General features: G+C 37.8%; 1 long non-coding RNA gene across 1 annotated transcript; it reads right to left on the bottom strand.

Annotated features, from left to right (window-relative positions):
• Window positions 1-3,832: 3,832 nt before the first annotated feature.
• On the bottom strand, window positions 3,833-18,075 carry LOC142061844 (uncharacterized). Its single transcript, XR_012662271.1, has 4 exons — window positions 18,004-18,075; window positions 11,146-11,180; window positions 9,560-9,724; window positions 3,833-7,654 (listed from the first exon to the last, which is right to left on the bottom strand). It is a non-coding gene; the product is annotated as an uncharacterized LOC142061844 (long non-coding RNA).
• Window positions 18,076-23,709: the final 5,634 nt, after the last annotated feature.

A 23,709-nucleotide genomic window follows, 5' to 3' on the forward strand; every position in this document is an offset into this window, starting at 1 on the left:
TCTTCTGCATAGTTCTTGATTTTCAAGCCTTTAATCTTTCTCACTCATCTGTAGGCTCTCTCCAACCAGACCATGTTTTTTCTTGAATTGTAAAGTCAAAAAAATGGATGCAGTTTTCCAGTTGGTATCTTGCCTATGAAGAGCAGAGGAGTTATTTTACCTGCCTTATTTACATTCCAACCAAGTATCACCACCTGAAATAATTTCATTTAACTTTGTGCTGTAGCTGTCTACACTTGACCTGAGTATCCTCAAATTCCTTTCAAGTGAATGTCCTGATATTAGGGTGCGACTCATCTGAGTGGTTTACCTATGTCCTTCAGATGAGTTGAACTGCACCTCAGAAGTGCCTATTTATATTGGTTCATCATAAAGCGATCATAGACTCATCAGCTACAGTGTAGGCACTCACCTACACCGTGCATGACTGCTTTTGGCCAGATAAATGCCATCCTTCATCTACCAGCAATTTTGTACTTCTGGATGTTGGAGAACATAGGATTGGAAACAATTACTTGGATCATTGAGTCCTGTCCCCTGCAGTCATGGACAACCAGGCTATACATCTCTAATTCAGAGGCAACTTCACACACTGTGGTACACTGCAAGTCACAGACACTTCCAAATACTCATTCAACGTGCAGTAAAAGACTGAAGTCTCAACTGATGTGCCTCACGAAGAGAGGAAGGATGATGCACCTCGTGTACACATTATGAAACTACCACATCATTAATGAAACTACCCTGAAAGTTCCTAAGAAGAAGACTGGGCCATCCACTACACAGGGGGGTCGACGTTTGCTGCTGAACTGACAAGGAGTTGAAATTCCCTGGCAACCTCAAATCTGGTAGTTGTTTTAACCTTGTATGGGTGAATGCAGAACAAATGTGTTAGGGTAAGGTAATCCCTGCACCCTGAGACTACAAACTGTACCTCAGCAGGTTAAAAAAAAAAAATCCTTCCTGGTCTGTCACTACGTGTGTGCCACCCTGAAACACTGCACCACACACACATGCATCCTCAGGCAAGTGCAGCCCTACTGTGCAGTTGTACTTCTAGTTATCCTCAGTCATTATAACAAAGAAGTGAGTGTAAGGCTTAACTGCTTATTATTTGGAGTGGCTCAGTCAATGAGGAGCTTCGGTCCTGTGTTTATGCAGTTATAGACACAGGTCTCAATTTTCTGGACATGTTAAAGAGCGCAGTATACCTTTTTGCAGTAAAATAAAGAAATACTCTTTTTGCCTGCAGTGAATTGCAGGTTATTACTAAACACAAAATGCAATGTATTAGCATTTTTGGATGAAAATATGATATTTTATATACCCTTAAGGATAAATATTGTTTGAACCCTGAAGCTACCCTGACCAATTTAATTTCCCACATCAGTACACGTCATGAAGTTAAACCTTCCCACTCTGCCTTTCAGTCTACACAGTATCAGATTTGTTTTTCTTCTTGTATATATTTTCAGTATATTGCTTGCTTTAGATCTTCTTTTCAATGGATAGTCACATAGTTGTGATTACTGGTCTCATTTACCTTGGTTTCTGCATTTCATCAAAACAGAACCATGCATGCAGTTCTGCAGTGGTAGGAGAAGGTGAAAGCCAAAATGGTAGAGGCTACACAAAAGTGGTGAGGAGGTACGACATTTAGGCAATCAGCAGCTATAGGAAAAGTTGAATAGATTCCCATTCTGTAGGACCCTAGAGCCAGCAAAGCCATATAGTGGGCAAAGTTTCAGGCTGAGTTAAAAATTAAAAATTTCAAACCACCACTAATGCAAGGATATCCAAATATTGCAGCCAACGAGGGAACGACACTTAGAGGTGTGAAAACCAAACACCGAGTACAGAAATGTGGCTTTCCCACCTCTGAGTGAAAATCCGATCACTTAGTCTAGGATGACAGGTCCCAAGATTTGAGACTTTGTGCATGTCACCCACAGGAATGACAAAAGTCTTAGCTGAATGTGCAAAGATTTGGCTTTATGTAGCCGGGGAGGTAAGGATGCCTGGCCTGAGCCTGCCTCAACACTGTTTCTAAAACAGCATGGTTTTCATCCACATTCATGAACTCACAGACAGCATCTCTCCTTCCTTTAAAACGTCCGTAATTGTGATGCCCAAAAATTATAAATTTACATCAGATTTACCTGATCTTTCCATACAGCATAATTATTAGAAAACAGAAGTTGTAAACTGGCCAAAAAAATTGTCTAAGAGAGAAATGACGAATGGATCATCATCGTCATAAAGCATTGCTCAAATTGCTACACAATTGAAGATAATTTCACATTGTTGCTACAATGAATACCTGAGGAAAGCTGGAAATTATGTGCTCAGAGTCTTTATATCAGATGCCAGGCTTTCAGCCTAATTTGGCCCAAGCACATTTTTCACTAACATGCTTGCTCTTTTGAAGATAAAATCTGGCTTGCTTTCTATATTAACACATCCTTTTATTCCCAAGCCATGCTTTGCTAAATAATTTCTGTCATTAAAAGGCACTAAAATCTCCATCCTAGAAGATATATAGGAGACATTTAAAACAGTGACATGTTTCCACTTCAAATATACAAAGGAAAGCAGAAAAAAAAAAATTGGTGTATAGTCGGGGGGGAGAGCATCAGAGCAAAAACATCTTTGAGAGATGAGGCATAAGAAACTGGCTAGCTGCCTAGCTTCCTGATATTCTTTGTTAGGTTCTTGATGAAACTTACTTGAATTTCAAATTGTTTTCTAAGCCGGTGAATAGCAGGTGCTTGCTAACCAGATCATAATGAGTACAGAGGCCCAACTCCATGGAGTCATTTATCCCTGCTTTTGGCTGACTTTTGTACTTGTGGAGACAAAGCAGTGGACCTGGAAATTGGAAATTTTAATTGAAAGCACACATAAACAAGGCAATTTTATAGCCCTCTGAACATAGAGGACTATAAAAGAAAGCAGGATGCTAATTTTGTATGCTGTGGGACATATTGTGATATATTTTGGGATATGTGTATTAGATCTGAAACCAGACTAGATGTAAAAAATGTTTAAATCAATGCGTCCTCACTATTTTTACTTACCTGTACAGGTTTTGTTACCTGCACTTCATTAGCACAGTAAATGGAAATGCTAAAGGCAGAAAGCTGAGAGGCAACGCTCCAGGGTCTTTCTTCTGTCCAACTTCTTTCTAAAGTTTAATCACAGCACAGGAGAAGTTAAAGGGTCTTCACTAAATGATAATTTTTCCCCTTATCCTTCCCAAACCATATCTTAGATTTACGGTTTTAGCATGTGTTTAAGGATTTTGTGAAATTACATCTTTGCCTGTACTTGCAGCTCTGACAGGTGAGCAATGCAGAAAATGTGCAGTCTGCTGCAAAACTGCCACAAACTTCCCAACAGTGAGAAGATTAACAATGCAACAAAGTCAAACAACACTGAGTACTATAGCTGGCAGAGGGGGACAAAGGTCCAATACAGCATAAAGGCTTAACTTAAGCTGTAAAATCAGTAAGCGTTCTCAGCTCCAGAGCTTAAATCAGTGTCCTGACTCTGTAGAAGACCTGTCTCTTCTCCTCCACCATGGTTTCCATGGGAAGGAAATCCAGCACATATGCTAGAAGCAACCCAGAGCTGACCGGGTCCGCCATCGGGGAGAGCAGAAGACCACCTGATTGGCTTAGCAGAGCCATAATTGCCTTATCCATTGCTAGCCAAATATGAGAGAGAAACTCAATATTGCCAGCCACCTCAGTAAAAGCTTTGTTATTTTATGTTCTGTAAATAGGAAACAGATGTAATATTTTGCCATTTTAAATAAACTTATCATATAAATAAACTTTTCTATAGAAAAAACCATATTTAAGTAAAGTTAAAATGAATGCACCGATAGCAACAAAGCTCACCAAAAGCAAACCTTAGTTACAAAAATCTGCAGACTGACTCTCATCTAGTGCAATTCAGTGTCATTCCATTGATTCAGGAAGGTTCTGTTCATTTACTGCAGTCAAGGATCTCATCCGACATTAACAAATTCCACTTTAAATGAATTGTCATAGAGATTGCAGTATCTCAAATGTATTTTTGCAGGGGGTGAACCAATTGCATAGCTTATTGAGCAGGGGATTTATGTATTTTCATTACTGAGGAGTTATCTGGAATACCTTATCGATGCATTTGTGTTGGATGACCCATAATTATCAATGGCTAAAACCAACTGAAAAACTACCATGAAAAAGTCGATGAAAATGTTGATGGAAAAGTAGTTCTGAATTTTGCCCAACTCTAAATGTGATATAAAAGACATTCCCTTCAGGCAGGTGAGGAGATAACCTATTTTGATAGCTCTTATCATGAGTTTAAAGCATGGAAAAATTTTATATTGTGTTGGAGGCAGTAAGAGGGACAGAATGAGAAGAGGACTTTCTTTGTCCTGCCAGGTGCAGAAATGTCATTAGCACAGGAATGAATCACTTCTTATTCGTTCTGTGGCAAAATATGTTTTGTTACCTGTGGAGCAGCTTTCATTTGGAAATTCTGGCCCTTTGCATCCTGTTTCTGCTCCCCTCAAAAGAGAGCACTGGTACTGCAGTTGGATAAATCGGCACCCCCTGCTTGGGGAATGGGTGGTGAAAACAGAAGTGTTTTTTGATTATGATTTTCAGTTTTACAGTCTAGTCTGTCTTCAATTGTCTTCTTTGAAGTGAAAAGCGAAACACTTCCCCAAATCTCAAAACATTTCTTCATCATCACATAGGAAGATCTATTTACTTGGTCTTTTGAGCAGAGAGATCATAATGAAACCCCTGTATTGGAAAAAAGTGTGATTTTATTTTGCTTTACTTAGTAATATATCTGGCAGTCCCTCAAAGGATAGGTGTGTTATATGTTGTACAGACTAGTAGAGATTGAAATACACCCATTTTCCTTGCTACATATGCATCACCTACACAGTCCACCCAGTCTCCTTGTAGCTTCTTGGCCAGTCATTTGCATGTGTCGTGGGAGAACATGTTTTGAAAAGGGAACTGGATGAACAAGGGGAAAAGTAACCTTGTGAATGATTTCTAGATCATTCCCTGCCTACAGGCTGTTGGGAAAAAAAACACGAAAGGACAGTTGTCTGTCAGCCAGAGTGACTGTATCTTTTATTAAGCTTCTGGATACATCAATTTTGTATGTCAGCTGTCTGTAGCTGTCTCATCTAGCTGTCCAACACCAGCAGCTGTCTTTTCTCCTTCTAGTTTCATTATCCCTTAAACTGCTCTTCATCAGTCAACCATTCCTTCATATTAAAACTCAGTAATGGAAATATTGCCTACATTCCCCTATCTGTTAAAAGATAGTTAATTTAAGCTTTTTCCTGTAGGGGAAATGATTGAGATGTGCTTTGCATCTTGGTGACTTTTTTTTTTTTCTTTCCTTCTGGCCACGAGACAATGCAGATTCAGTAAATAGATCTAACTGTGTAATGAGAATGATTCCAGTGCTTTAGGTTCATTAGTCTCACAGTGTGAACTTTAATAAAAACAAATTTGACTAGATTAGATGCAATTAAAGCAACTGGAGTTAAAATTTGTGTGCGCATACGTATTTATAAAAAGGGGGATAATTTTAAAAGTACGCTTCGATAAATGAGAGGGAGTACATGTCAGTGACTGTAATTCTTAGTTTACAGAAAAAGAACTTTTAATCACTGGGTCCAGTGGTCATTTCACTCTCTAGACAAAATTATTGATAGTCCACCTTTCTGACCCAAGCCAACCTTGATTCAAGCAAGGTTTATACTTTATGTGTAGGCACGAAGGTAGCACAATTGGCTCAGAGGTGAGTATTCAACCATTTTTAATGTATGCACGCGGTACACAAATTACTGAATTGGTGCCAAAAGTGTTGTATAATTGAGTAAATCCATCTTCTTTACACATGATGGCTAATGGTGATGTAATGGTCTCAATGGCACTAGCCACCTTGGCTTGGGCTGTGCAGCTGTGCCACGCTGCATATTTAATTGAAAGGCAAAAATAATCTACACACCACACCACAGGGAAACTAGATTAAATTACCCTGTCAGGTTTGCATAACAGAGATCCCATTTACCCACAGGTCTTTTCAGTCACACCTACTCCTTGCCTAAAATATTCATTTCAACTTTTTTTCCCTACTTTTTGCCACATGATTTCCTTACTGTAATAGAAGGAATGCATCAGCCTTGAAACACCCTGCAGAGTGCAAGGTCCCACAGCCAGGCCCAGAGTCCCACGTTCTTTGCTAGCTTTTATTTGCACTGAGGTGCAGCACTGCGTAGTGCCCACAAAACACCACGTGTGACACTGTGGGATCAAATCTGATTGTGAATCCTTATTGCCGATAAAATATTGCAGATCTGCTGGCTAGCGCTGCTTAGGGAACTTCTCTAAATCACCACGCAATCTGTTCTCAGCTTTATTGCCATCTTGTTTTCTCCACTCTCCCCTCTCCCACTTAGTTACGTTAGTGTAAAATTATAAAAGGTATTTCACTGTTAAGCTATGATTTTTTAAGCAGATTATGGTTATCTACTTTTTGCAACTCCTTCTAGTCACTGATGTTGCAAGTACAATAGAAAGGTTTCACAATACCGTGCAGTCAAATTTCCCATATACTCTATGTGTGAAGGTCATTTTGGATGGCAAGATGACCTTTTGCTGTTTTGCAATCTCTCTGTCTGTCTTTGTCTCTCTCTGCTGCTTAAAGCCACTATCTTAAAAAGATATTAAGCTTCTGCTAGCAACTAACTTCAACACAGAAAAAATGCCGATTGGTAGCTTCTGTGAGAAATCGATAGTGCTGTTGATTGAGGCACTGACTGCAAGCAAAAGTGGAACAGTTCTGTTCTGGTTGTTCCTAAAAGGTAGGGAAAAGTAAACAACAACTATAAATAGTGAAAAGATAATCAACTCAGAGGAACTGGTCACTTAAAAATGTAAATAATTAGAGAAAGATTTTGTTTGAAAAAATGTAATTCTTTCACTTCAAAATGTCACCAAACACAGTTGGTCAACCTTCACTGGGACAGAAAGGTATGTGGGGTACCATATCTCTATCAAGCAGAAGACTTGTGCATATTTGATATAAGTATTACACAGGGACAAATTGTGTTCAGTTCACATTTAACTTGATGAAGGTCATGTCTTGAAACTTGAAATTTTGAGAATTACAGAGTTTAGACAGCTTAAAAATATCTAATTGCAAACACACACCATCATGACATTTCAGTCTGAAGATGGTATAAATGTCTAAGAACCAAAATATTGGTTTGCTTTTTAAGAAGCTCCTTTCCTGTGATAAAACTGCTTCTTTCACTAGGCAGAACAGACCAGACATGCTTTAAGTTACACATTTGAGACAAAAAAGACAAAGCAGTATTAGATTTAGACTTCGTGAATGACCTGGAGAACAAGATAAAAGTAATTTAGATGATAAACAGTGCACTTACTCAACACTTTATATCACCAGTAATCATTTTAAGAATCACTCCGCTTCCCTGCACAGTTTTCCAAGCAGCAGCATTTACTTCTTCCCGTCATTCAAATTCCTCTGGGAGATGCTTTCTTTATGGAAGCCATTGATTACCAACAGCGTTAAAGCAGGCCTGAAGTTCTGGAGGAAGGAGTAGCTAAGAAAAATGAGATTGTGTGAAATGGTGATCATGCACACAGCCAACAAGGGGCTAAAACAAGTGTTTGTTAAACATGGACAAATATACAATATGTCTTTATTTTGTGTTCTGAGGATTGTCAATATGTAAGATGAAAAAACAGAATATTAACATGTAAACTTCCATCACTCTTTGCAGAAAATATTTAGCATCCTCTGTTCAAAACGTTAGCCTCTAAACCCTGTGTTTATATAAGGAAATGGGTAGACATCACCAGAATGTGACTGTTTTAAAGGCAATGGAATTTTCCCCAATTTAGTTTACAGACTGAAGGTAAACAGTGATTATTTGCTTCAACTTGCCATTCCAAAGTGGGTCTCTCAGCTGTGGCAGATTATATTGTCTGGTGCTGCCCTGCACATGGTACAGGCTGCCCAGTCGTGCTATACTGCAGATAGATTTGTCTGCTTGAACCTCCCAATTAGCAGGTTTGGGAGCCTTGTTTATTGGCCTACTGCTCCTCTCTGCTTACAGAAACTCAGTTCAGAGCCTTCAACCAGCAAAGGAGTGGGGCCAGTGCCTTGCACACAGCATGGGAAGAGCAAAAGTGGGAGCAGAATTGACACTCACTTCAGGACAACAACTTTCCAAGTTTCCGTTCTTCTTTAGTAAAACCCCTTTGTATTCATTTTTTATTCTTCATCCTTTGGTCTAAAGCCTCTTTTCTGTCAAAACAGTGTTTTTCATTAGCTTCCAAAAGCTGCTTGCCTCCTAACTCACTAGTGTTAACCAATGAGCAGGGAAGGCCCAGGTAGACATAACTGGGAGGGAGAAGAACTTGCTTAGTTGTAGGCACAGCAGGCACCTTGTACAACCATCCATGCAGGCCTATAAATGGCAAAACTATAAGATAACCGAGTGTACTTGCAGATCATAACCATATATCACCTAATTCCTTCAACTGTCTTTTCAGGACGTGAAGGAAAACTACTTTCAGAAGCTTTCTTTGCATTATATTCATACAAGGCTTTTCTATGAGGCTATAATCCATACTAATATATAGGTGATAGAGCTCTGAACTGCTAATAGGCGGTTGGATGAGTTTGGCTTGGTACACAAAAGACTGCACATAAATGTGCTGAGCCCATAGGTTGAGCAACACCACATCCATATGACAATCCAGAGCCTTTGACTCCTAATGTGTATTTCTTCTTTTTAACATAGAGGTAACTGCTATCTCAATTAAATCTTGCTTTGAATTGTTTTGTTTTGTTTTGTTTTGTTTTATTTTGTTTCCTCCCACCTCCTTTCAGCTCCTGGCTGTTTTGCTAGCTCCGTGATTTTGCAATTTATTTTCTAGTGAGAAAGCACGGACTCATAAATACAGGCCAGAAATGAATTAGGTAGAAATATGACAGCTATTGATATGCTTTTCACTGAGAGAAACCTTTAAGAGGAGAGATACAGACAGAAAGACAATAATCAGAAAGCACCCATGCCTCCCCTGGAAGGCCATACAGGTGTCATGGTTTAACCCCAGCCAGCAACTCAGCCCCACCCAGCTGCTCGCGCACTCCCCCCACAGTGGGATGGGGGAGAGAATCAGAAGAGTAAAGGTGAGAAAACTCCTGAGTTGAGATAAAGACAGTTTAACAGGGAAAGCAAAAGCCACGTGCACAAGCAAAGCGAAACAAGGAATTCATTCTTTGCTTCCCATGGACAGGTAGGTGTTCAGACATCCCCAGGAAAGCAGGGCTCCGTAGATCACTTTAAAAAAAGTATTACCTGTTCAGTGCACAGAGGATGATGATGGTAATATCCCCTGCTGTGTTTGCTGCTGGTTACTGTAATGGTGACTCCAATCTGAGGCAGCTTTTAAAAAGCTTACCAAGCTAACCATATTCTTTCCCCAAGTTTGCTCACCTTCAGGTAGTTCCTTTTTCCCAAATCTTCAGTCACTTTATTTCAGTCTCACTCAATTCAGGCATCTGGCAAGCTGGAACCCTTCAATACAGCTCATGTGAAGTCACACAGATCCTCAGATGGATTTGGGTCAGCTGTTGGCAGCTGGGGAACGCTATTCTTTTCCTGCCATGAGAGAACAGTTACAAATACACTTAAACTTTGTTTTGTTAAGGGATTATTTAATAGTAGATGCTCTTTACTTAATGATCTGTGTTTGAGGAAAAAAGGGGTGCTCTGCATGTGTACACATGCAACATAAGAAGGTGCTAATTTGTCAAGGGCTAAAACATTGAGATCTGTTGGATTTACTGGAGCAGCAAGATGTGGAGCATCTTGGCCTTATGTCTGTTTCAACTGTGGGAGTCATCAGCTGTGTAGGACTAGATGCGATAAAATTCCTGTGCCTACTATAGTCAGTGTATAATGAACAGAAGATATAAAAAAGTTACTTCATGTTAGCTTTTGGTAAAACCATTTTTACTGTCTGTCCTCTGGGGTAATGACAGCTCCTTTTCTATTTGGTGATGAAATTTAACCTTTGCAATTTAATGTTTACCATCTACTCATGATTCCTTAGTTGCAGAAACGGTATGACTTCCTTATGGGATTCTTCTACCTTTTTTCAGGAATAGTGAGTCACATTAATTCCAGGTGTGTCTCCATTGTGGGCTTGCACTAAGGACAAATTTTGCCAACAGCATGTTGGGAAAACTGAAAGCATCTGTCTTATTCCATACAGAAGGCCCAGCTCTGCACAGAAAGAAGAAAAACAACTGAAAGCTATAGATTTTCCATCCTTTTCAGGCTTAAGTGGCAGAACAGAGCATTTCCTACATTTATTTTGTTAGGATGTCTCAGCTTGTTTCTCCTAGGGACTGAATGAAAACTGAATATAGATCTTTTCTTTTGAATGATTGACAGAATGTGAGGTTAGACAAGTCTATTTAGAGACACTTGACAACCCCAGCATAAGGGATCTTGGAAAATATACTAACTTCGTAGTGGTACGTACTTCCCTTCCCCCTGAATACCGTCCTATTCCAGTCATTGCTGACAGAATAAAGACCTATCAAAACAAAACTCTGGAAATTCTTATGAAGCATGAAAGTATCGTGCTTCAAAATTCCAGACTGAGGAGAGTACAATATGTGCACAGAGAAATGTTTGGAGGAAAAAAAAAATAAAAGAAAACAAACCCTAGTGTTAAAATGAAGAAAGCTGTAAGAAACACGTACTATGCATCAAGTTAACTGTAATCTAATAACCACAGTGAACTCTTTTGCAATGGCATATATAAACCCAAATGTTAACCAGGAAAGATATGGGAGGAGGGAAATGGCAGCACATGAGGACAACTATGAATTTATCATCACTCACGTGTGGTGAAGGTGACAGACAGGGAACAGTCAAAACCTCGAAAGAGCAAGGAGAACAGTGAGGCATGCTTAATACTTGCTGTACCAATATCTCTGCTAGGGCAGGGTTTGGCAGCCCCAGAGACAAGAAAGCAGACAGAAAGAAATCGGTGCGTAGAAGGATCTTACCCAAAGGGATGAATCCATTCCAGGCCAACCTTTTGCTTGGAAGCAAAGATAAGAGGAGAACCACTTAGAATGGATCCATCTCATTCAGAACCAGGCAAAATATAATTAAACTTTTCCAGAATTAATATTTAATTTGTTTTAAAGGAATACAAACCTTGTGCTTATAATTTTCACTGACCTATGCACCACTTGCTACAAATAGAAACAAACATCTCAATGTGGAAGTTCTTCCTCATCGACTTCACTCTGAGCCAAAGGCATTTTGTACCAACAACTAGGTTTATTCAGACTGCTGAACCACCATTTCATTTGATTTCTAGTCTATCAGCTAAAATTAGCTGACAACCAGTAGCAGAGCTTTGTTTCCCGAATTCCTTATCAGCCTCTAGAGTACTGTGGGTCAATGTGCAGTTTGTGTACATAGTAGTACATACATTCAGGAACTCCAGATAAGTTTTCTTTGCCTTGACCATTTAATTTGATACTGTGTTGGTCTACTATGTTATTTTAATCAGAAAATGATAATTCTACTCATTACTCAAAGACTATTCAATTACTGAAGAGATTGGCATAATATAACCTTACATTATTTAATATGTACTAAATCAAATTTATGTTTTGTTAAATATTGACTGTTAATTGATATCCATGAGAACTTATATAGGGCTTTTTCTGTTTTGGAGTAATTAATTTAGCTGGAGTAGAAAACCAGAATACATATGATAATTTTGAGTACCTAGTAATACTAGGGGGCATATAAGTAGATACTTAACAAAATTCTATGATTCAATGAAAATATTTGACACATAGTGGTGGTAATTGTATAAATTCTGAATCCTTTTATTTATGTCTTGGAAGAAAATGGAGGAAAAATAGTGGACAAAGGAATCGGTTGTACCCAATGCCCTACTGATACTGAAAACGTGTCAAATCTGGAAAATGTCTGCCTTTTACTAATAAAGGGGAATTATAAAGCCAAATTTAAGAAAAGGAAGTTTAAGTAAGCAATGTCTGTTGCAAGCCTGCATTCAGCTTCATATCCAGGTACTTCATCAGTACCTGTTCTGCCATCTAGCTTCTTCAGTGTACTCATCACTGTAATGACTGTCCAATAGCGAACTGTCACAATCTTTGGATGAAATCCACGTTGTTTGATTCAACCAGATGGGCAAAAATCGTGTTATCAGTGGGTTAAAAAGCCCAGCTGACAGATATTTGACTCATAAGCTGCAGGGAATTTTTAGTGAATACTGAGAATGTATGTTCTCAGGGTGGGGCTTAAATTGCAATGCAGCCCTGTCAGTGAATAAATACAATGAAGCCTCTCCTCCAGCTCACTTTCCATCTCCAGGAAGACAGAGAGGATAAGTAAAGCTTCTGAAAATTATTTAGAAGCATTTGAGATCCTGAAAAAAACCATAGCTTTTAAATACCTGGAGGAATAGAAAGGCAAAGTAGCACTTATTATTTATTTACGTCATCATTTCCCCTATTTAATTCTTCATTACTGTAAAAAACAAAGGAGATGCATTTCTATGTAAAATCTAATTCATACTGCCAGGAGGTAAAGGAGAAAAACAGGGAAGGGACTGATAATTCTCAAATTCAATTTTCTGTATTAGGATTATTAACGAATGAACTTTTTCTAGTGTAGCATTATCTTCCAAGGAGCTTGAAAGCTTTTAGATTTTTTGATCTATCTTGTGTTCTGGCAAATAAAATTAAATAACATGAAGTAATTCAGGTAGCACAAAGTGTATATAATCAAGTAGCAGTAGGTGACTCTCTTTCTGAAGTTCAAGAATACCATTGTTAAAGCAAAGGCAGGAGCATGGTGTTGCAGGTTTGTACAAAAATGTCTTTAGAAATAAGTACTGCTTCAGGCAGTGCCTGGTTTCTAACATAAATCAGAATATTTTGGCAATCAGCAGATACAATAAGCCTGATAAAAATAGAGGCTATATTAATTTAAATATATGAATAAAAGCAGTCAGCATCAAATTCAGTTCTACTTCATGGGCTCACTATGGAAGTAAATTGATCTGAATGTCTGAAAGACCCCATTATGTGGTCTTTTGTGAAGTCATTTATGACTTTTTAAAATGGGAACTAAGACTTAAGTATTGAGCTCCATTTTGTAGCATTTCATCTCACACAGGTCCTCAGACCTTCACAAAGCAAAGAATATTGAAGGATTTAGTCCACAGGTTCTTGGTCTGTGCACTTATTAAATAGAATGCACTCAACAGTAAGTAATTAGGTATGTTAGCAAATAAATTTAGGTCTTCATTTTCGACTGTGCTATCAAGATCTACCCTACTGTATTAATCCTGCATGAAAATCTGAAATCAGTTACATCCCTGATTGCAGCACAACTTCAATGGATGCATATGCACCTGCATACAGAGGCTGTCCTATATCCTGTCTTAGAATATAACAATCTTGTGATGCACAACGAATCTGTCTGCTGACATAGGTGAATTTTCTGAAATAGTAAGCAGCAAGACTGGTTGTGGTGCCGGGAACCTAGGAGTATGTAAGTTTTACAGAATTGTGTTAATAATGGAAATCATTGAGCATACTCTACTTATTAGTAGGCTTTTATGCAATCATTATCTTAATTGTTTCAAAATAGCTAGTAGCTTTTCTATAAACTTCTGGCAGGGGAGGAGATCTTATTTGGCAATCAGGACCCGTCACATCAGTCAAGATACATGAGATAATATATTTAAAAGCATTCCAGTGGAAAAATTTTTAAGTTAATTCCACTCAGCAATTGCCCTTCCTAAACTACTGTCAAATTGCTGCATTGTTTAAGTTCAATTTTAATAATTACAGCCTCACTAAATAGCACTTCTTCAGTGACGTGCATGAACTAAAGTTCATGTTAGTATCGACTGGAATGGCTTCCAATGGATTCACTTGCTGCACCATCTTAAACCGTTTCCATGAGACTGCTTGATTTCTGTGTGGAAATCTGACATCTAGAGTACGAGGCAAATGAGCTGGAAGGAGAATGGGGCAAATAACATCGATACTATTTGCATACCCTCCTGTTTATTAGAAGTATGATTATATATGCTATGATGTCAATGCACAACTTCTATTTATCCACTAGTCTGTCAACTTGGATGTCACTTTGGTTTGGGAATAGTAGTCTTCAAAAGCTTAGAAATATTCAGAGAATTTGGCCAGTTAGTACATAACCTTTCTGTTACACAATTTTTAAAAGCATTGAAAACAGTTCCTATCAACTTCACCTCATCACTTCTGTAAAACAAGAAGATTATGCAATGAAGAGACCAGCTTTAGGCACACTAACTCTAAAATGGCTTGGTCTTGTTCACAGTTTTTATTCTAGTAGGTAACTTGTATCATTTGATTACAATGTGTGCTGCTTGACAGGCTATGAATATCCCTGCGTTTATAGAACTCCAATGGGTATCAGTCATTATTGACACCATCTGTTTACTTCAGTGCTAACATTTCCAATCTGTTCTGGTTAAAGGTAAGTGCTGAAGAGGCATTGAAGCAGCTCTGCTGGATGAAAGAAATTTTGCCTGGATACAAAGACTTTTTACTTTTTGCTTCCTTTCTCATACTTTGTGCAAACATGCAAGGTTCCCATGCACTTGAAGGTAAAACAACTTCTCTATGAAATGAAACAGAAGGGTCTATTAATTTTTGGCACAGAGACTGTATGTTTAACTTCCTGTAATCAAAGGTGTCATGCTTGCTGGAATAAAAATATATGTTGCAATGTCCCACTATGTGGACAGTTATATTTTCTTCATGAGAAATAAGAAATGAAATTTCATGGGAAATGGAACTTGAATACAAAATATGATCCATATTTCTATAGAGTGTTAATTCTTAGCTGATAGAGCTTATGAGAAAGTATACACGTGAGTAGCTTATTTAAAGGAGGAAAGGGAAGAGTATAAGAAATTAGCCGATTATGATACGTGATAATACTCAAACTAATGTTGTGTGTTACTATTCTATGATACATGAGCAATAATTACCTGAACTGCTTTGAATCATTTACCAGCTCTCTATAATTTATAGCTCAAGCTTTATGAAACTTCCAAAGTTAGAAAAAAACAGACTGACATTGTAAGCACGGGAGACTTTTCCAATGGTTCCTTTGTTACACAAATATACATATTACATATGTAATAATGAAAAAATGCATATGAGCACATAGTAATGTGTTTGCCAAATGAGACAGAGTTCTACGTTTCCTCTGCATTCACATAACTCTAAATGACAGAAATTTCGTTTGTAAGCTGATGATTGGTTAATGAGTGCACATACTTTATTTCCTTTTTTCTTTATAGTAGTGTCACTGAAATGTCTCAGAAAAAGGACTGGAACTTGCGGAGTTCTGGATGATAAACATACCCTGTTTAGATGAGCCAGAAGGATGATCTGTCTTTTAAACTGCAGCGTAGAATAAAGATGTGCAAGACTGGGTAAGCATTGAAAGCATTTTGGACGTGGCAGCACACAGCTTTATACAAGATAATTTTGTTTGTAACAAGGTATGTATGATTTAGGATGCCAGAGTTCAGTTCCCAGCTTGATCAATCTGCTTTGCAAACTAAAGTGACTCGCTGACACTCTGACTAGCAGGTTTCAAAGAGTCACTAAGTGTTCAGTGAGCACTAACCATTCTAAAATACAGTTTAAGAGGTCATATTTCACAGAAGTAATATCTTTATTGCTGCTTCCAGTATAATTAGTGTCATGTTTGGTTTTTATCATGTAGCTTCAGATGATAGCGCTAAATTTTACTTTGACACACTTTCACTCATTTTTATTAACAGCATTTGCTATACTGTTCCTATTTTCTGGCTCTGTAGTCCTCTTTCTGCAAACAAAACTCTTACATCATTTACTCAAAGCTAAAAGGCAGAGCTTCTGTTCTTCAGCACGTTTACTAGCCCAGAGTGTAGCAAAATCAAAATGCCTTTAATTTTTTTTCGCTGTTGAAGTTATTTAGGAGAATTAGACTGAAATGCATTTAAATATGCTCTGACTAGAACATGCTGAGTGCACAGGAACCCAAGTATCTTTGCAAATATAATCTGTGAAGTGTCAAGACAATAGTGTTTGTAACAGTAATGCCATTGGTTTCATTCTCTATTTTTTATGAGTCAGATTATTTAATGGCATGCTCTTGTTCTAAAGGAAAATTAATTAACCTACTTAGCATGGACCAGAAAAAGACCACAAAAAAACTGACACTGAAATCTGGGTCTCACATATGCAGTCCACTTCATCTTCATTTCAGTTTGCTTTCTCAAAAAGTTATAAGGATAAATAGAAAAGGCACTTTTTGGAAAATGTTTCCTGTCGTCAAAATCAGTGCCCATTATTAAATATTAAAATGTATAATACTCACTGAAAGAATAATAGAAATTAAGTATCTATAGTACTTTAAAAATATTTCCTCGTGCTTTCAAAAATGAAGTAATGTTAAGGGACTAATGTTATGGAACTAACAGAGCCCAAAGTTGTAATGGTAAATCAAAATAAAAATTAATGAGTTTCCAGATTCATTTAATAAATTGTACTGGCATTTGGTAACTATGGAGAATATGGTCAGAAGTATATAAACCTGAAGGATATATAGATAGAGCAAAGCTCGAAATATTGCAGGTGGATGTAAGCCAACTGTTTCAGCTACAGGAATACAATAAAGTTAGTAGTTCAAAATAATTACTGCTCTTTGTTTCTCAAAAGTGTTCAGGAAAAACCATAATTTGCAGGAGTCTAAGGAAATTTGGAGTCGCCAAAAATAACACTACAAACAAAGAGGTGAAGTAACTACTTTCCTACTGTAACTCTGCCCTGACACAGGGTATGGTTTTAATCATGTCATATATGTTTCCTTGGGCTGGTCTCTAGTTTTATTTGATACAAGTGGAAATAACATTTGTTTACTCCACAGAAGTTCACTAGTGAAGGGATATGTACTCTCAGGGAAATTCAAATATATTGTGACAAAGAGTGGTTAAGATATTGAGCTGTGATTCTGGGCATTTGATTTTTAGATCTATTTTATCTGGTATCTCTTATGCCACTTTTTTTTATTTTGCCACTTTTGGCTTTATTTTCTCCTACCGTTTGGCTCCAAAATTGTATTTTGCCATCCTCAAAATTTTTGCAGCCATTACCATAAGAACGAGTACAGAAGGGAAGAGTACAGGAAAACCTAGTGATGGTTGTTGCATGAAGACAGCACTTTAATCTTGTCACGTAAAGTACATGAGAATGTTGCTATTTACAGTCGGCCTCTAGGAGCGCCCGTTGTTGAGGATCAATACAACTTCCTGTGGAGGTACAGTTCTGGAAGAAGTGGGGTTTTCCTTCCTTCTTTTCTTCTTCTACCCCTCTAAGCTGATGAATGAAAGTTAGCCAATACTACCAAAACTTTCTCATTCAACCGTTTAAACCAATGCAGCTCATATTCTTTGAAATGTGCTAGAGAGTGCTCACGTAATCTGCTAGATCTGCTGTGGTGGTAACCACAAGGTGAGAGAAGTGGGGCTGAGCTCCCCACTGAAAGAGGGCTGATGACAGCAAACACATTTGTGGCTGAGGGAGGATGCATGTCCATGGCCTCAGCCAAATGGAATTGGCCAAAAAGCCTGGACTGATTCTTAAAACTGTTCAGCAGCTCAATCTAGGGCACCTTCATTTTGCAGTACAGCCTGTTAGAAGCAGATTTAAGAGTCTAAATCTGTGGTTCATTTTATGTCTCTCTACTGCCTCCTGTTAAAGGCACCTGGCCTCTGCTTGACATACTGATGAAATTAAATATGTGGATCCGGAACAAGATATGCCACTCACCTAATTAAGGCTAGGAAAAGATTGCCTTAAAAAGAGCATCTTCCAGTGGCTAAAAGTTGTCAAACACAGCACCTGCAGTAAACAGAAAGAGATGTCATTTTTTTCTGTTGTTATAAGTCTCAGTTTATCTCTTTCTCTTATGGTCTTATTACTGTTCTTTCTTCATGCTAAGGTATTTTATGTCACTGAGACAAAATTTGGCACCTTTCTCCAAAAAACTGCTCAAATTGGATGCCATTCTAACCTTCCAAGCATTATAAAAGATATTAGATGCTTTGTAATATCCAAATCTCTTTTGCACATAGCCCAAAGATATGCAAGCAGGTCATCATACTCATCCATCTTGGAAAGCTGCTTAAGTTATTTGTGGAACAGCACATTTTGCAGAATAGACACATACCTAATTTAACTGAGCAGAGCTGTAAGTACATTCAGCTGGGTTGGCTTTCCCTGCAGATGCCTGTACTGTGTACAGTATTGCACTCTGTGGACATACAAATTTTTTTCACAGCTGCTCAAACATTGCCTTGAATCATCAAAATTATCTGGGCAATTAAGTTATAGGAAAAAATAACTTACATTCATTAAAGATCTATATCCTCTAATATTTTGAATTCTCATGGCAGGTTAAATGTGGTAGGCATAAAAGGCTGAAAATCCAAATTTTTAAATAAAGACTTTTTAAAAACTGAAAGCACATTACAATCATTATCCTCATTACAAATGGGCACATGAAATAAATGTTTTCTAAGAGCAAAATCAGCAAAATTGGTAAACCGAGGAAAGCTTACTTTCTTATTTTTCATGTTACGTTACTACATTATTTAAGTCAATTTTTTTTAAACACAAAAGCATCAGTAAACAAATTTTATAGCACAATAAGAATCTATGACCTGCAATTCAGATGAGCTACACTCAGACAACGCTATTATGTCTAAGTGATGTGACCAAGCCTGATAGTGAACACTATAATACAGTACTCTGAAGTTTCTTAATGCAAGCATTCTAGGCGTTTTTCAGGCAAGAAATCCTGGAATCTCACCACTCCACAGTAACCATTAAACTCACTCTACCAGCAGACCAAGCACAGGATGACCAAGAGTTCCATAAAAAACTGTGCTGCAAACAAGACTAGAAACCAGCTCTCAGCCCAAACTAGAGATACACTCTGATTTTTCTATCTTTTCCTTTCTGTGGAATTAGCGAAATGCAGCTGTTCTGTCAGTGCTTATAAAGAACAGAACTATGGTATATGCCATGAAATAGGTAGTCTAGAATATTAAAGAAATCTCCAAATCTATAGGATTAAACCCTGTATTTCTCAAGGAAAACATCAGTATCTTTTTCCAGTAAGGTCTACTCTTATTTACAGTAAACCTGTAAATATTTACTATCCTATTTTGCTTTAACTTTTTGTTGAAATGACTAATTATCAGTTTGCTGAGGTATTCATATCATTAAAACTGTCCCACCCTCTACTAGTTAATCCAACTGAGAAGCCAGTTCCTGAGCAGACATGCAAGACTGTTGCCACCAGTTGTCATGTTTCCTGATGCAAAGCCCTATCAACTGAGCAGTCTCCGAGTCAAAAAGGCTTGCGCTCCCATTGCTTGAGATTGTTTTGGTTTTGCACGCAACTTTAAAAAAAAAGAAAATGGGGGGATGGGGAAAGGAGCTTCTCCTGATGGCAGTCTTCCAGCTGTAATCTGAAAGAGACAGCTTGTGCCTGTCTTCATTGTCCATGTAGAAAACATTGCTGCCTTCCCTTACCCGAGCTGAAGCTCGCTGGAGAGGAGAGCTGGAAGTGAACAGAAACTCAGGATTCCAGAAAGATTTCAGTACAATGCCGTATGATTATTAAGTTCTCCACTGGAAATTAAAACAGGGATTGAACAGAGCCATTGCACATTAGATTACAGTACTACAGTTGCCATACTAATAAACTTGTTCAACCACGGTACATTAATTTATATATATAATAGAAATATTATATAGTAGTTTATTCTGTATTAAAATCACAGTTGTTTATACACTTGCCTCATTTTCCTCCCTGGAGACTGGTGGTCAGCAATTGGTGTCCTATTTCTGCTGTCCACTATTGTAACTGTAATTTCTCTCCAAGGACTGATAACAGAACTTAGTGATACTGGATAGTGTAACTGCAAGGTTTTATATTCTCTGGTATAAACCTGATGTGCAGGAGATATTTTGCTACTTTTCAAATTTTAGCAGTTTTCCCTTTTTTTTTTAATTTTGGGGTTTTTTTTTAATGTGACAATTTTACATTGATAGTTGATTCCTCCTCCATCTTATACTGTATGCCGTGTATCCTAGAATGCAGTACAGACACATGTCTATTGATTTTACTTTGCGCAATAACTACCACATCATAACAGTTCAGCTGAAACTAATGGATCTAATTAAGCAACAGGGACCTCCAAGTCAGAGAGTCATAGATTTGCAGTTGGAAAGATCTATCAGTCCATCTGTTTTATCTTCCTGTCAGAGCAAGATTTTTCCATGCAATATATCTTCTTTTGTTCACTATGCTTCAAATTGTGCTAAAAGATTGGGGCTTTCACATCTTGCCCCAGGAGATTGTTCCACAACATAATAAATCTCATTATCATGGATCTTTTGCTGCATTCAACAACATTATAGTTCTTTAAACGTGTACCATATTTCTATTTACAACTTCGTGTTCTGTCTGAAGAAAGCCCTCCTCTTCACCACTGAGCTTTAAATAGTAGCAGACAGCCTTGCCTTGCCACACGTCTCCCACTAAGTCAAGCAGCAGTTTTGTTTTGGTAGGCCTCCACAGAAGGCTTTTTCAAACTGAAATTAGACAGTTTTGTATGTAAGAGTTATTTACTCCAGCCACTATAGACACATTTTAATAGAAAGTGAATGGACCTCCACAGAGTTTCATCTGGAGGTTGCATGGCTGCTTCTTTTCCTTGTACTTCCAATCACTTAGGAAGCATTGCATGAAGCATTGCATTTGATGCTTTTTAGGACATATCAACCAGTATTCCATTTTTACAAAATCTAAAAATTAAAGAACCACAACCCTATGCCTTTCCTAACATTTGATCAAAAATTAAGGATGGAAAAAGAGATGAGCTTGTGGAAAGCAGAAACATTTGAATAGGAATTACTAGCAATAGAGGAGTCCCTGAAATGAGAAAGGGATAACTTGTTTCTTCAGAAGAGACCTGCAGCAAGGAAGGAGCAGGAGTCTTCAAGCCATAAAATTTCATTAGAGATGAAAAGAGGTGATACAGTGCTCAGCTGCACCTTTGCTGAGTTCTGACCAGCATATTGTAGATTTTCTTCAGTTTTGAATTTGTAACAGAACTTGGACAGAGGTGATCGACCTGATTTTCAATTTAGGCATAAAAGTTATGTGTATTTTTAATTATAATGCAGAATGAGTGCAGTTATGATGAGTGATGTGAAATAAGACAAGCGACAACACCTAACTAGAAAAATAAGTTACTGTATTTTAGGCTTTAGTAATAGCAAAAGAAAGGATATTGCAGAGGTAAGTCAGTCCCTCAGCCTGAATCCATTACATTTATAAACTGCAGTATACTTCTGAGAAGGAAAGAAAGACTGATTTTTGAAGAAAAAACATTTAGCCAATATTTACACTATTCCTGTTTCTATGGCTTATTTCTGATCCCAGGGTTTTTATAATTTGGTTAATGAAACTCTGACTTTAATTTCTGAGAAAGACATCTTGAATGATTGAGTGTGTTGGCCAACGTTGACTGCTTTCTTGTGAGATACGGCCAAAATGCTATATAGAGTTTCCAACATCCACTTACAAAAACTGAATCACTCTGGTGATCAGGGCTGAAACAGGCCATTCTCTGTGTGGGATTGTATTATGCTGTTGGTGCATTCTATTATAACTCATAACTTCAACACTAATGAAGTTGAAGTATCTGTTCTGATGATTTATAGGAGACTCCAAATCACATCTTTTGATTCTCAGCTATATACTACCTTCTTCTGTGTGTTTTACTAGTTGATTTACTATGCCCTATCTCTAAGAAATGTGGGTTCTGTTTGAGTATACTACCGAACCTGCTTTGAAAATTAATTGTTCCATTTGGATTGTTTTAAATCAAAATTTGGGTGGTTTTAAAACTCACAGTTTCTTTTTTAAAAAAAAAAAGTTCTCCATTTCTGATATATTTGAAATCAGTACTAACAAAAAGTAACAAGTAAGAGCCTGATAAAAATGTGTGCAATATTCATTACAGGAGGATTAATGGTTTTGATGGGTAATAAGATTGTTCTTTTCCCTTGTTCACCCTAAATGTTTTTCCTGGTTTGTGGTTTGGTTTCCCCCCCCCCCCCCCTTTTTTTTTCAAGGGTATAATTCTCTACCTACTGCCTGCTTGCTACTGGGGCGAGGGAAACCTAATGGATGAGGGAGAAACAGGAATTTGTGCTAAACACCTTTAGTACTGCTACTTAACCTTGTTATAAATCCTTTAATAACCACCAGCTGCTCTGTTGTTATCATGCCCTTCTGATATTAGCTGGCTAAATCTTCATCCTGCTTTAAAACTTCCTGGTAAAAGTAGCTTCCTTCTTGCAAAGTCCTTCCTAAGGCTGAACAGCAGCTAGCCAAGGGACTGTGCCCCAACATCCTGCCATCTCAAGGCAGGGGTTGCTCCTGCTTTGATTTCATCTCACAAAAACATATATACACCATAAATGGGAAAAGGCAAACATAATTCAGCATAAGAATCATTTGACCTGATGTTTATAACTTAAAAGGCAAAATAAAAGCAAGGCAAATCCTTTGGTGTTTCAGGATATTGTAGGGGATATGTAGGAGTTCCTCCAGGAATGATGTGGCAAAGTCTCCTAGCTAGATTACCCTGTGTCTCCTGAAATTTACTGTCTCTCACATGCTTGTGAGGATCTCTGCTGGCATTAGTTACTAAAAAACTCTTTTTAAATCAACGACTGAGAACGTTTTGGAACCTCATTGCTGTGAAAGCAAGTGCAAGGATCCACACATTTAGCTAGAGAAAAACAAAAATCACTACATTAAAAAAAAATATTAATTTGCAGTATGCAGACAGCATAGGGGGAGGGAGACAAGTCAAGATCTTTGAATATTTAAGGTTGAGGGTATTGAGTTATCCCATTTATTTTGAGCTTATTCACGGTCCTGTGTCCTGCCAGTCTCAGGGATGATGAGGCTAAAATGCCGAAAGGGATGTCACTAGATAAAAGCTGCAGAATTTATGCAAGTGAATTTTCTTAGCACATCTGTGACCTTTTTTGACTTCACCTAAGTTACAAAAGAAGCTGCAACACTAAGCTTGCAGAAGAGCTCCGAAAGGTCCTACACTGTTCTTGCACACAGCAAAGGTTGTGTGGTCAGTGGTGGCAATGAAAGTTGGTTCTCTTTTTTTCATAAACTTTGCTTCTCCAGCTGCCATTTTCACTTTAAATATTTTCTCCCCTTCAAGGAGGTCCTCCAGGATTTTTTCTTCTTCCCTGTCTCACTGCAGTGACTCAAGTGAGAAAAGATTGTAGCCTGCAGTTTAGCTAGTGTGTTTTTATCAAGAGGCTTCCCTAGAAAGAAAAGAAGATGTAAAGTGAAATTGCTTAATTTAGCACAGATTAGGGCCTTCTGGTACTTTATATGTATATAGATGAGTTATTAACCTTGGGGGA

The sequence above is a fragment of the Phalacrocorax aristotelis genome, chromosome 1, assembly GCF_949628215.1.
Source record: "Phalacrocorax aristotelis chromosome 1, bGulAri2.1, whole genome shotgun sequence".
Classification (NCBI taxonomy): domain Eukaryota; kingdom Metazoa; phylum Chordata; class Aves; order Suliformes; family Phalacrocoracidae; genus Phalacrocorax; species Phalacrocorax aristotelis.